The sequence below is a fragment of the Lepidochelys kempii genome, chromosome 6 (assembly GCF_965140285.1).
Source record: "Lepidochelys kempii isolate rLepKem1 chromosome 6, rLepKem1.hap1, whole genome shotgun sequence".
NCBI classification, from domain to species: domain Eukaryota; kingdom Metazoa; phylum Chordata; order Testudines; family Cheloniidae; genus Lepidochelys; species Lepidochelys kempii.
In genome coordinates, this window is record NC_136385.1 from 58,118,176 (window position 1) to 58,131,703 (window position 13,528).

The 13,528-nt window shown below is 44.4% G+C and overlaps 1 protein-coding gene across 2 annotated transcripts in view; it reads left to right on the top strand.

Moving 5' to 3' along the window:
• The window catches only part of ACCS (1-aminocyclopropane-1-carboxylate synthase homolog (inactive)), an 86,822-nt gene that overhangs the window by 17,267 nt on the left and 56,027 nt on the right, over window positions 1-13,528 (top strand). The window lies entirely within an intron of this gene.

The window sequence follows — 13,528 nt, forward strand, 5'->3', positions numbered from 1 at the left end:
ATGCTGGCCTGCTGCAACACAGACCCAGGTCTGGTCCATGCCCCCAAAGCTGCAGACTTAACTGAAAACAGCTTAGCAGGTTATCTGCCTCCAGCACCCAGACACCCAGTTCCCAATGAGATCCAAACCCAAAATAAATCTGTTTTACTCTGTATAAAGCTTATACAGGGTAAACTCATAAATTGTCTGCCCTCTATAACACTAATAGAGAGATATGCACAGCTGTTTGTGCCCCCAGGTATTAATCGCTTACTGTGGGTTAATTAATAAACAAAAGTGATTTTATTAAGTATCAAAAGTCGGATTTAAGTGGTTTCAAGTAATAACAGACAGAACAAAGTAAGTCACTAAGCAAAATAAAGCAAAAACACGCAAGTCTAAGCTTAATACATTAAGAAACTGTTTACAGGTAAAATCTCACCCTCAGAGATCTTCCAATAAACTTCTTTCACAGACTAGACTCCTTCCTAGTCTGGGCCCAATCCTTTACCCGATACAGTCCTTGTTAGTTCCAGCTCAGGTGGTAACTAGGGGTTTTCTCATGACCGGCAGTCACTTTGTTATGTTCCACCCCCTTTTATAGCATTGGCACAAGGCGGGAATCTTTTGTCTCTCTGGGTTCCCACCCCTCCTTCTAAATGGAAAAGTACCAGATTTAAGATAGATTCCAGTACCAGGTGACATGGTCACATGTTCTGTGAGACCCCAGCCTCCATTCTTCCAGGGCTGGCCTGTATGCACCCAGGAAGGTTTGCAAGTAAACAGAGCCATTTACAGGCAATTGTCATAGAATCATAGAAGGTCAGGGTTGGAAGGGACCTCAGGAGGTCATCTAGTCCAACCCCCTACTTGAAGAAGGACCAATCCCCAATTTTTGCCCCAGATCCCTAAATGGCCCCCTCAAGTATTGAATTCACAACCCTGGGTTTAGTAGGCCAATGCTCAAACCACTGAGCTATCCCTCCCCCCCAATTCTGGGAGCCATCCAGAATCCAAACCACCATTAATGGCCCACACTTTGATAATTTCAATAGGACCCCAGAGTTATACTTCATATTCCTAGTTTCAGATACAAGAATGATACATTCATACAAATTGGATGACCACACTCAGCAGTAGTAATGATACTTTACAAGAGACTTTTTGCATAAAGCATACTCCAGTTACATTATATTCACACTCATTAGCATATTTCCATCAAACATATGGAGTGCAATGTCACAGTCATGTGCTGGAACCTTTGAACAACAACATCCAAACTCTTTCTAACTTCATCTCTGCAGAAAGCCAAAAGAGGAAGATGCAGAGAAGCTCATGTTTGATGGTTCCCTCCTTCCCCCATGTTTCTTGGTGCCTCCTTTGTTTATTTTGCTTGTATTTTTATTTATGTAGTTTCCATTATCTTTCTCTTGGTTCATCAACCTCATTTAAGGGCCAAACTTCATTCAACTACCCATAATCCCCACTGCAGAATCAGTGGGGTTGGTATTTTTCACTTCCTGTCCTAAACTATGGGGTAACATTCCTATAATTCTGATCCCAGCATCCCCTGTGGTGCCTGTTGGAGGGGAGTCATGTGTCCAAGAGGCCTTGCAGGAGCTGTTGCCATCACAGAGAGTAGTTTGGGAGCCAGATTAGCGATCAGCATTACCCAAAAGAGCCACAGTAGTGTGAATTCATTGTTTCATTGACTATACTACTGTATATTCATATTAGTCTCACAGCAAAATGTCTGACCAAGTATTATTATTTTATCAACTATAACTGGTTAATAACATAGTAAAAGCATCCTGATTGGTTAATAATTAAATCACACAGTGTTTTAATATCATGTGCTGCAAAGAGCTGCAAGAGACCCATTAAAGAACCACTTGTAGCTCCCAAGCCTCAGTCTGAGTATCATGGGATAGAGGTACCTTCACGAAGCACCAGACAGGAGGGGACCTGTAGGGAGCAGGGACAGCAGCCAGATTTCCATCCTCACTGCAGGTAACTCTTGCTACTGTCAGGAAGTGGAGAAAAGTGACTTGGCTCCTTTGTCTGCTGCCCCCCATTCCAGTTCTCATGGTGAATTGTGAAGCTAACCAGCATCAGAGCAGCCCCTGCAGAGAGACAGGGAGTAGCAGCCTTCTGTGCCAGCCACCAGCAGACATGTAGGGTGACCAGATGTCCCGATTTTACAGGGACAGTCCAGACATTTGGGGTTTTTTCTTATATAGGCTCTGATTACCCTCCAACCCCTGTCCCGATTTTTCACAGTTGCTGTCTGGTTGCCCTACAGACATGGTAAGTGCACAGAGAAACTGAGAGGGTAAGTGAGGCAAGACACTGGATGGTGAGGGGATTGGCAGCGCCATCAGAGATGGAGGGAATGGTGGCAGGGTTTGGTTGATTCTAGGAAGCTGTAAGTGCAGAGCTAGGGAAGAGGGACACTTTGAAATTGTGTAGTAGGGCCTACTTAGGCTGTGCAAGTTTCCTTTACAGTGCACTGCCAACATTCCTCAGCCCTGCCCTGGAAGGACCATCTCTAGTGTAGGACCTTGGCCTCTTTGCTGAGACAGTTTATAAGGGCAATGGTGCCAATGGGGGGGGGGAGGGCAGAAGCCCTTCCCCCTGAGTTTCATACAGGAGGTGTGCAAGCTCCCAGGTGGAACTCTTACATTTCACACTAATGCTGTGCTATGGTTAAGTTCTGCAGAGGAGAGGTGCCCCTGTGGTAGGGAGTCAGTATTTTGTTTACAAACAGAGGCAGGGGGATTAAGATAAGAAAGGGCTGGTGATTAAATTAAGGATATGGAAGTTTGTAGTGAGGTAACACCTCTAGAGCCCCAGGCAGGTGCAGTATAAACTCATAGGGCCTTGCCCTAGTCGGATGTTTCCAAAGTTAAATGATCTATTCCAGGCTTGGTGAACTGCAAAAAATTGATAGAAAGTAATCTAGATTTTTCTACAATGGTTTCAATTGTTGTAGTCAAGAGTTAGTAACAAAGAATATACATTAAAATTTTAAACCCAACCAGTGTTACTTAAGTGACTTGACACAAGGTGTGAGAACATGTTAGCATTAGAGCTGAGTGGGTCTAATATTTATCTGCAAAAAAAAAAAAAAACTCCAGAGTTTCAGGAGCCTAAGTAGCACTTGGAATCAGAGTTAAAGTCCCCACCCCCAATCTGAAATGGCACCCCTGTATAAGGGAGCAACGAGTGTTAGTTGCTTAGGTGTATTTGTTGGATTGACACGTGTCCACTGATGTATGCAGCACAGTTGTAGCCTTGTTGGTCCCAGGGTATTACAGAGACAAGGTGGGTGAGGTAATGTCTTTTATTGGACCAACTTCTGTTGATGAGAGAGAAAAGCTTTCGATCTTACACAGAGCTCAGACATGAAGGAGACACAGATACCTCACCCCCCTTGTCTTACTTGTCCACTGAGAAATATACGGTGACCGACCAAACCCATTTCACCTAAGGGCCACCCAACAGCTGTCTGATGGGAACAACTTCTAATCCCTACTCAAATGGCTTGGATTTTCACTCTAGGGCTAGAGGTAAGTCTCTGCCAATTACCTACCATAATTCCAAATCAAGGGTCCCACACTAGCCATAGTTCTTCCCCTGCCTGCATGTATACCTTACAATTCGAGATGCACAATCCATTTCACTTACCTGCTTATATAAGGCTGTTATTGTAACAATGCTGCTTTAGACATTGTTTAATACTGCATCGAGTCTGTTCATTTATTTCCTCCTCACACCCACACCCTGTTTGGAGGAGGAAGCTGTGATACCTATGGGACTTCTCTTTCTCTGAAACAAAAGTTGGGTATAATTGCTTCATTTCAGCTCCTATAGGAAACACAGCAAGGGAACAAGCTGGATTCTTTCCTAAGACCTCATTTATCGGCAGCATTGGGTAGAAGGCACATCAAGTGAACAAAGTCATGGGTGGGTAATGATGACGGCAATCTTTGGGATTAGAGAAAAAATTGAAGGTGGGGGAGAGGAGGGTTTGGGGGAAAACAACAACAAACAGATACACTCTGTTCTGTGCTGCTTTCATAACATGAGAGCTTCTATTCATCAGGGCTGCATCTGAGTCATCCCTTCAGCGGAGGAGCTATTAATCAGGCTTGCCTCGTTGTAATATAAAAGTCCAAGGTGTCTGTGTGGGGAAAGGCAGCCTTCTGGTACAGCACAGCTGTGCTTAGCTCATCCAGGCTCCCACTATTAGCAGTGCAAGGCCACGGGGCTGTAACTCTTTTGGATGTGACTGAGAATTGTCTCTGGCATTTCTGTTAGGAAGCCTCCTGGGGGAGAGAGGGCTATGCAGCTCCATCCAGAATCCTCCAGCTAACTTTGATAATGTCTGTGCTAAGTACACCAAGCCTGCCATCAAATCCCTGTCAATCTCAAATACGCCTACCTTTCAAATCCAGTACTCAGATCTCAGTGGAAGTCCCAAGCCATAGCTGAATCCAAGCTGGGACCTTACAATGGAAGAGTGTGTATTAAAAGTCTTCTTGTGGGGGAGGGAATTGTATCACCAAAGATACCAAAGGGCCTAACGAAATCTGATTCCTATGGCTGGCTTCATTGTTGAGTCTGACACTCAAACAGGACGTATGTGGTCTGCCACTTGAGCCTTTCCCATGGTTGGAGTTGCCTCTTCTGTAACCAAGCTGCAAAGAGCTGCTAAAAAGTCTAAGATGGGAGTCTGCTCTCCCTGGCTGTGCTGATAGGAACTAGGCTGAGCTGCTCTCTGTTCATAGAATCACAGAATCATAGAATATTAGGGTTGGAAGAGACCTCAGGAGGTCATCTACTCCAACCCCCTGCTCAGAGCAGGACCAACTAAATCATTCCAGCCAGGGCTTTGTCAAGCTGGGCCTTAAAAACCTCTAAAGATAGAGATTCCACCACCTTCCTAGGTAATCCATTCCAGTGCTTCACCACCCTCCTAGTGAAATAGTGTTTCCTGATATCCAATCTAGACCCTCCCCCATTGCAACTTGAGACCATTGCTCCTTGTTCGGTCATCTGCCATCACTGAGAACAGCTGAACTCCATCCTCTTTGGAACCCGCCTTCAGGTAGTTGAAGGCAGCTATCAAATCCCTCCTCATTCTTCTCTTATGCAGACTAAACAAGCCCAGTTCCCTCAGCCTGTCCTTGTAAGTCATGTACCCCAGCCCTCTGATAATTTTCGTTGCCCTCCACTGGGCTCTTTCCAATTTGTCCACATCCTTTTTGTAGTGGGGGCCCCAAAACTGGACGCAATACTCCAGATGTGGCCTCACCAGTGCTGAATAGAGGGGAATAATCACTTCCCTCGATCTGCTGGCAATGCTCCTACTAAAGCAGCCCAATATGCAGTTAGCCTTCTTGGCAACAAGGGCACACTGCTGACTCATATCCAGCTTCTCATCCACAGTAATCCCCAAGTCCTTTTCTGCAGAACTGCTGCTTAGCCAGTCGGTCCCCAGCCTGTAGTGGTGCATGGGATTCTTCCGTCCTTAAGTGCAGGACTCTGCACTTGTCCTTGTTGAACCTCATCAGATTTCTTTTAGCCCAATCCTCTAATTTGTCTAGGTCACTCTGGACCCTATCCCTACCCTCCAGCATATCTATCTCTCCCCCCAGCTTAGTGTCACCTGCGACCTTGCTGAGGGTGCAATCTATCCCATCGTTCAGATCATTAATAAAGATATTGAACAAAACTGGCCCCAAGACCGACCCCGGGACACTCTGCTTGATACTGGCTGCCAACTAGACATGGAGCCATTAATCTCGACCCATTGAGCCCAACAATCTAGCCAGCTTTCTATCCACCTTATAGTCCATTCATCCAGTCCATATTTTTTTAACTTGCTGGCAAGAATACTGTGGGAGACCGTATTAAAAGCTTTGCTAAAGTCAAGATATATCATGTCCACCACTTTTCCCATATTCACAGAGCCAGTTGTCTCATTATAGAAGGCAATCAGTTGGTCAGGCATGACTTGCCCTTGGTGAATCCATGTTGACTGTTCCTGATCACCTTCCTCTCCTCCAAGTGCTTCAGAATGGTTTCTTTGAGGACCTGCTCCATGATTTTTCCAGGGGTGCTGCCTTCCTGTGGTCTTGCTAGTAAAAGCCATGTTGATGTAATCCTGGCCTGAAATCCCTTCCCGTCCTGGATGAATCAGGTGAAGCCACACTGAGTTGGTCTTGGCTCGCAGTGGCTCTTTGAAGGTCTCACAGTGGATGTGATAAACCGCTGTGGGTAAAACCAGAGATTTGTCCATGGGGATAATTGAGGTTGGCTCTGTTTGCTTTATTCAGGTTGCCAAGGCCTTGCTTATCTAACCTCCACTCCCTGTTCTGCTCTGCATGGAAACATCTGTATTTATGCAGCTGAGACAGGAGTTCTTTTTGTTTTAACTCTTAAAAGTTTGCAAAAAGAAAAGGAGTACTTGTGGCACCTTAGAGACTAACCAATTTATTTGAGCATAAGCTTTCATGAGCTACAGCTCACTTCATCGGATGCATACTGTGGAAAATACAGAAGATGTTTTTATACACACAAACCATGAAAAAATGGGTGATTATCACTACAAAAGGTTTTCTGTCCCCCCACCCCACTCTCCTGCTGGTAATAGCTTATGTAAAGTGATCACTCTCCTTACAATGTGTATGATAATCAAGGTGAGCCATTTCCAGCACAAATCCAGGGTTTAACAAGAACGTCTGAGGAAGGGGGGGGGTTAGGAAAAAACAAGGGGAAATAGGTTACCTTGCTTAAAAGTTTGAAATCTTGGAAGACTGTCCTGACTCTCTCTATCTCATTGGCTAAAAGACATGTATAAAAGAGTGTGTATATGGAGAGCCCATGTTCCCCTTTTTGGAAACGTACATATTACTCTGACTTGCCTGCATTCGCCAGTCCGTTCAAATGCATGCTGTTCCCTCAGCTGTTTTACGTCATTGATCACTATAATTATCAGAGTAGCACTGAGAAGCCCCAAACAAGATGAGGGCCCTATTCTGCTAAAAACCAGTCAGATGAATAGCAAATGACAGTCTCTTCCCCAAAGAGGACATATCATGGCAATGAGGCCTGTACTACTTTGTCCTCCTCTTCCACTCACCTTCTGTTTCCTTAAGCTACTTGTCATCTTGTTCCCTTTGCTAAATAGACTTGCACACCTGATGGCCACCTGCCATCTTTAACTATTAGAGTGGCGACCCCGTGGGCCTGATTCTTATTACTCTAGTGTTACACTGATGTAGTTCAGGGATATGATTCCTGATTTATGCCAGTGTAAGTGAAAGGAGAGTTGATATTCTGCAGAACATTGTATGCTTTTCGAGTCTGCAGCTGCCAGAAGGGAGCTAAATGGCCCTGACATGGCAGCTCTACCGTGTGCTGTGTGCTACCAGATGGGCTATTGTGAAAGGATGCAGCCATGAGCTTTCCCATGTGTGTGAATTTCTTTCAGGGACTCCTGTTATGGAACTTTCTGTCTTTGTTTAAGTACTGCAGGCTCAGGGTGCTCTGTGTTCAGCACAGTGTGTACAGCAACAAATAGGAGTAAGTTGTGAGTGATTAATTAGAATGTGATTTGCTTTTTATCAGTTCTGTGCTGTTACAGAATGTACAGGTGCTGTTTCCATAGCAAAGCCAATTTCTATGGCTCACAACTACTCCCAAGTTGAGGGAGGCCCCTACCAAGTCGTGGCCTGGCCCCACCATGCTTTATGAAGAGGTCTTATTGAGTTACAGAGTTATCCAGTTTTGTATGCAACTTAAAATATTTAGTGTTCCACAGCCTATTTTTAAATACATGAGCGACAATATACTGTAATGAACTAGCTGGACTATGCATATGTATGCCCCGTTCCCTCTTCAGGAGGGACTCAAGATTGTTCATCAGTGTGCCCTAGGCCCAACACTGCTAACTGCTAAAGAAGATTCTTCTTCAGCCTAACCGGAGGGAGTCTGTAATTTTTGTAGCAGGCGTCTCCAAGTTCCATCCTTGTCGTCACTGTGAGGTTCTGTGTGGCATAGTGATAACCATGCTATTCCTAGATAGCAGTGAGTTTGTTGCAGTACAAATAACTGCACATTCTGATGCCTCTATGTAGCCCTCAGTGTCTGGCATCCATTAGGTAAGTGGAGACCACACACATACACTTTCAGGGCAGAGCAAACCTGGTAAAGCCCAGGAGATATTATAAATTCAAAGTGTTTGGCTTTGAAGGAAAAAAAAATGTGTCTTATTGGTTCTAATACAATTTTACTGTGTTCCATCCCCTCAGAACATATTTGAAATTGAGTGGCAAATAAGTGTGCTGGGATTTCCCACATTTCTCCAGGAGATGTGACACATTTCCTGTCCTATTTCAAATTCCCAAGAAAAGAATATGTTATGTCAAAAGTTTTAAAATTTAGAGTTAACAATTTCTACTAACAGAGCTTATCTACCTAAATTAAGAACTCTATAAAACCTACAGAAATAATACATGTGTTTGACTATTACCTGCATTGGCCCTATGAGTCAATGCCATGCAGATAGTTATATGATGGACTGAGGCAAATCTAGGGCAATAACATGCCCACAACCTTCAATTATTAAAGATCTCACAAGGTGCTCAAATTATACTCACTGTGTGACACTGAATCTTCCTATGCCTGAGTCTTGCCATCTGTAAATTGGGTATAATAAGAAGATATTGACATCATGATGAGATGAACGTCTAGATTTGTTGTCCCTCAAGGTATATGCTGATCTCAGGTCCAGCTCAGTGAGTATTTACCTCTTAGGTCAATAAATCATGAGCTTACCTCAGTTAAAGTTAAGATCTGCTTGTTGTCCCCCTTTTAAAGATGGGGAAGCCAAGACATTGAGTTTGAGTGACTTGTACCAGGTTACATAGTGAATGCTGGACTGATTTGGGAATAGCGGGGCCTGATATGCAGATTTCTGCTTTAACCACTATATCATACTCCGTCTCTGCCATTGTTTGTTTTAGTGTCTGGGCTGCTGAAGTGGTTAATGTAAGGATGTAGGTGTGTGTGTTTTAGGGGGAGAGGTGGTTTCTCTTCTTGATCAGCTGCAGCACTTCCCAAAGGTGAATAAGATAAGCTTGGTTATTCGAGTCTTTAATGTCCTTCAGAGAGGTTTGTTGTTTGCCTGTTGCTGAGAACGTGCTGATGCATATCATTGGACTTGGCCGAGCAGCACTTCACATGACCTCGGTAGAGTATTTTGGAAAGAAAATTAAAACAAAACCAAACTGGCCTTAACGAGGAGACCTTTTCAGTAAGTGTGTTGCAAGCATTTACGTCAAGGAACTCGTAAACCATGCAGAAGCTTTCCCCCTGGATCTTGCTTTCAGAGCAGAGTGAAAATGTTGGTGTGAGTTGATTTGTGGAGGTGCTGGCTGCTGACACAAGGACCCTTGTGCTATTTATCTGAGTTCTCACTTTGCCTTTTGTGATATTTACAACATGCTTGTTGCTACCAATATATCACTGGAGCCGAAGGGGCTGTGCCTCTGTCTCTCACCCTCTTCCCTTGCCCCGCACCCCGAGAGACTGGAGATTGCTCATCTGCCCAGTCACCAGGGAATTTTTATTTCTGCTGTAGGTTTGATTGGTTTGTCATGTTCCAGGAACTCTGGGGTGGGTTTTAGGCAAATGTTTCTGCTTCTGATCAACAAACTGCGTGTGGGGAGCAGGAGGAGAATAATAATAATAGTAATAAAAAATCCACAGAGGAAAATAAAAATGAAAAATGTGGTACTTCTTTTCAGCTCCTGCCACACTAGAAAGGGGGCTAATGAAGGACTGTTGTGTGGCATCACAGGTCTGTCTTTCTCTTTCAAATGTCTGCAGGAAATCCACAGGTACTAAAGGTATTGGCGAGCTGCTGCACTTTCAGAAGGAAAATATGAGGGGATTGTAATGGGGTGCAGAGGTCACTTGGTTCAAATCTGGTCCCCATTTGGTAAGGACCCAAACTCATGATAGCTGTTGAATGGCTCTCTGTGAAATGAACGACTGTCTCTGCTTATTTCTTATGAGAGTTGGTGTCCCCCTCAAAATATACTCCCTTCAAAATATGACTTTAATGGGACTTAAGTGGTACATAGACTTCATGCTAACCTTCTGCACAGGGGAGAATTTCATTTGGAAGTGTGTCCTTAGAACATCCTCCCCTCCACTTTCGAACGTCCCACAACTTAGCCACGTAGCTCCTGTTCACTTCACTGAGATTTGCAGCTAGTTCCTGGGCTTGGCTGGGTCAGTATATTTTGTGGGAGAGGTCAGCTACAGCCATCATGATATTGACCTTTCATGTGAGGTCACAGGCAAATCACAGGTGTCCAGGGAAGGACTCGGTAAAATCAAGGCTTTGAAGTTATTTTTATCCGTCTGTGGCCTCAGTCTCTAGGTCTCATTCCCCAGCAAGCCTTTTGTCAAGGTAATGTGTGATATTGGGATATTTTCACCTCACTTTTAAATGTTAAGTCTATGCTTTTACCCACCGGCCTTTCCCTCTCCTCAGATGTTGTTTGGCCCCACAATGTCTCTGCTATCCTGACCCAGCCAAGGCCCTGCACTTTGCTGGAGAGAAGAGAGGCAAGGCATGGAAGAACAAGCTGTTCCCTCATTTCAAGGAAGGAACATAACCCCACAGCCGTGATTGCAGTTACCAAGCACATCAAAGATTGCCTTTATAGTGCATAGTCCCCATCCAGTGACAATACCTCTGCTAAACTGGCAAGAGCCCCAGCTGGAGACATCTGTTCTGCACATACTAACAAGGGGTGCTGCGTGGAGAGAATTATAGGTCTCTTCCCTGCAATTACAGCCCTTATTTTGTCATTTTGCTTCTCTTCTTGTGGAATCAGCCAGCGATCTGTACTTGCTTTGTATTATTCCTTCCCCCCTCCCCCGGCTGCTGAGAGCTCGCGGCAGCTTGCCCCTGGCTGCTTTAGCAGGGCTGGCAGACCTGCTGCCTCCCTCTATATGACGTGGATCCAGCTGCTGCTAAAGTTTTCCTAGCCAAAAGCATCAGGCACCAGGGTTCACGTCTGAGAAATGCCGGCATGTGTTCAGCAGTGCTGGGAGATAGACCTTGAAGGTTCAATAACTTCTATTTGCTGCCTGCGCCAGATATGAAGACAAGTGGAGCTTGTCCGGGATGGCAGACATGTATATGTATGCATGGGGGCGTCATTTATATAGAGGGGGAAGGACACACTATAGAAGTCAGGTTCAAAGTGGTCAGGCAAGACATTTTTCTTTAATTTTGAAAAATCCTTTCTTTTCCTCACTGGTGTTTAAAATATCCCATTGGAAAACTCCACGCTGAAATTGCTTTCCTCATCATTTTTTCCCCTTCCGTCTAGTGGTTTGCAATTGTAGAGTCACTCTTTATTACATAGTTATGTGTGAGTACTGTGTTGCACGCACACTGGTTTGTGGGGCCTGTATGGTTCAAAGTACAATGGATCATGCAGGTTAAAGTCTAAAACACTGGAAGAAGTTGTATCTGACACACTTAACTATCCACATTATGCTTTTTCTTATGCTAATTCTGAATATTATTGCCAAAGCTTCCCCCAGAGATGGTACTTGCAGAACCCTCCGTTACACTAGGTAAAAGGTATTTGAAAGATCATTTTCAAAGCAGAGCTGTTTTTCTTAGAATATCTTAGGTAAGGAGTGACCCAGCCAGGAGGAGTGACCAGTATCATTTTACTGGGTTTAATCTAATATCTGAGAGACTAATTTTGCCATCCTTTCTTACATTGCATAGCACCTTACTGCATACGTGGCCCTCTGAAATCAGTGGGCCTGTCTGTACAGTAGGTTACCAGTCCACTTGAATGAGGGTGGTAAAATTAGAGTTTTTGGGGTATGTCTACACAGCAACTGGGAGGTGCAGTTCCCAGTATAGGTAGGCAGACTCCTGCCAGCTCCACTCAAGCAAGTGCACTAAAAATAGCAGTGTGGACGTTGTGGCACTGGCAGGGACTCAGGCTAGCCGCTGAAGTCCAAACCTGCCTGACCCCATGGGCATGAACCTATGCCACAGCGTTCACACTTTTATTTTTTAGTGCGCTAGCTTAAGCAAAGTTAGTGTGAGTCTGTCTAGCTGGGCTGGGAATCACACCTCTCAGCTGCAGTGTAGACCTATCTCTAACTGAGTGTGTTCACATATCACATCCGCTATCCAGTTCATGAGTGTCTGGATGGAAGAGGCCAAGGCCTAGAATGGGGTATCACAGGTCAGGACTGAATTGTGGGGGACTGGAATGGTGGGACAGAAGCACAGGTCAGGATTGAGCTGTGTCACAGAATTGATGAGGAGGAAGGCTGCACCTTACCTTGCCTGCATACTGCCTCTCTCCAGTCAGTGTTACTTTTATGAACACAAAATTTGCCCCAAATGGAAAATCTCCTTTAAGCTATAAACTGGAGTGAACAGATTGGCTGTGTGGAGCTTGATGTAGTAATGGGAAGACTCAGAGGAAGTTGGGATTCACTGAATAAGAACTTCCAAATACCTGGTGAGAACTCACAGGTTCGGCAGTTTTGGGGGCCAGGGATGGGGGGGATGCTGTGCAGTTCTGCAGATCTTTCTTCCTGATAGAACCAAGCCCAGGGGCATGGAATTACTGCCCAGCATGGCAGCTTTCTCTGCAGAGATGTTTCGGATCTTTAAAGCAACCTCAGTACTTTGCTCTTCCAACAAACAGGGGCCTGATGTTTCATAGAATCACAAAAGTTAGAAACAATATACAATATGCCTTTTCCCTCCAGCCCTGCAAATGCAAGCTCCTTCCCTTCATAACATTTTTTAGTGTCTTGTCCAGTCTATCTTAAAAATTCTCAAGCGATGGTGCTTCCACCATTCCCACAACTTAATACATATCACTGTAAGGCTAGCTTCCCTGATCTTTAATCTCCCCTGTCTTTATATCATCCCATTTGATCCTACTCTTACCCTGCCCATAATAGCACAAAATAATTCCTCTTCTATTTTTATTATTTGCACTCTTCCTACACTTTAGACTGTTATAAAGTCCTCCCTTAGTTGTCATTAAGCCAAGCTACAAAGATTTTTAGCTCTTTTAATCCTTCCTCATAACATAGCCCCTCTAGCTCCCTGATCATTTTTGGTTTTTTTCCCTGAACTCCCTCCTATTTTTTTCAATATCTCCCTGATAATATGATGCCCAGGACTGAGTGCAGTAAACCAGATGATGTCCCCCAGAGCCCTACCCAGAACTCTCTCTTCTCAGCTGCATGACATGATTTCTTTTGTAGCCGTATCTTATTGCAAATTCATTTTCAAAGGAACACCACCTCCTCCTGCAACAGAATGTAGATTTAAGCCTTCCAGGAGAGGTGGAGGAGACTTCTAGCAAATATAATCCCACAGTCTCTGTGGAAACCTTCCTCTCCCTATCACCACTGAAAGGGTAGATGTAAACACACCACTTATATATAAACAAGAAAATCTCTAGTACCATCA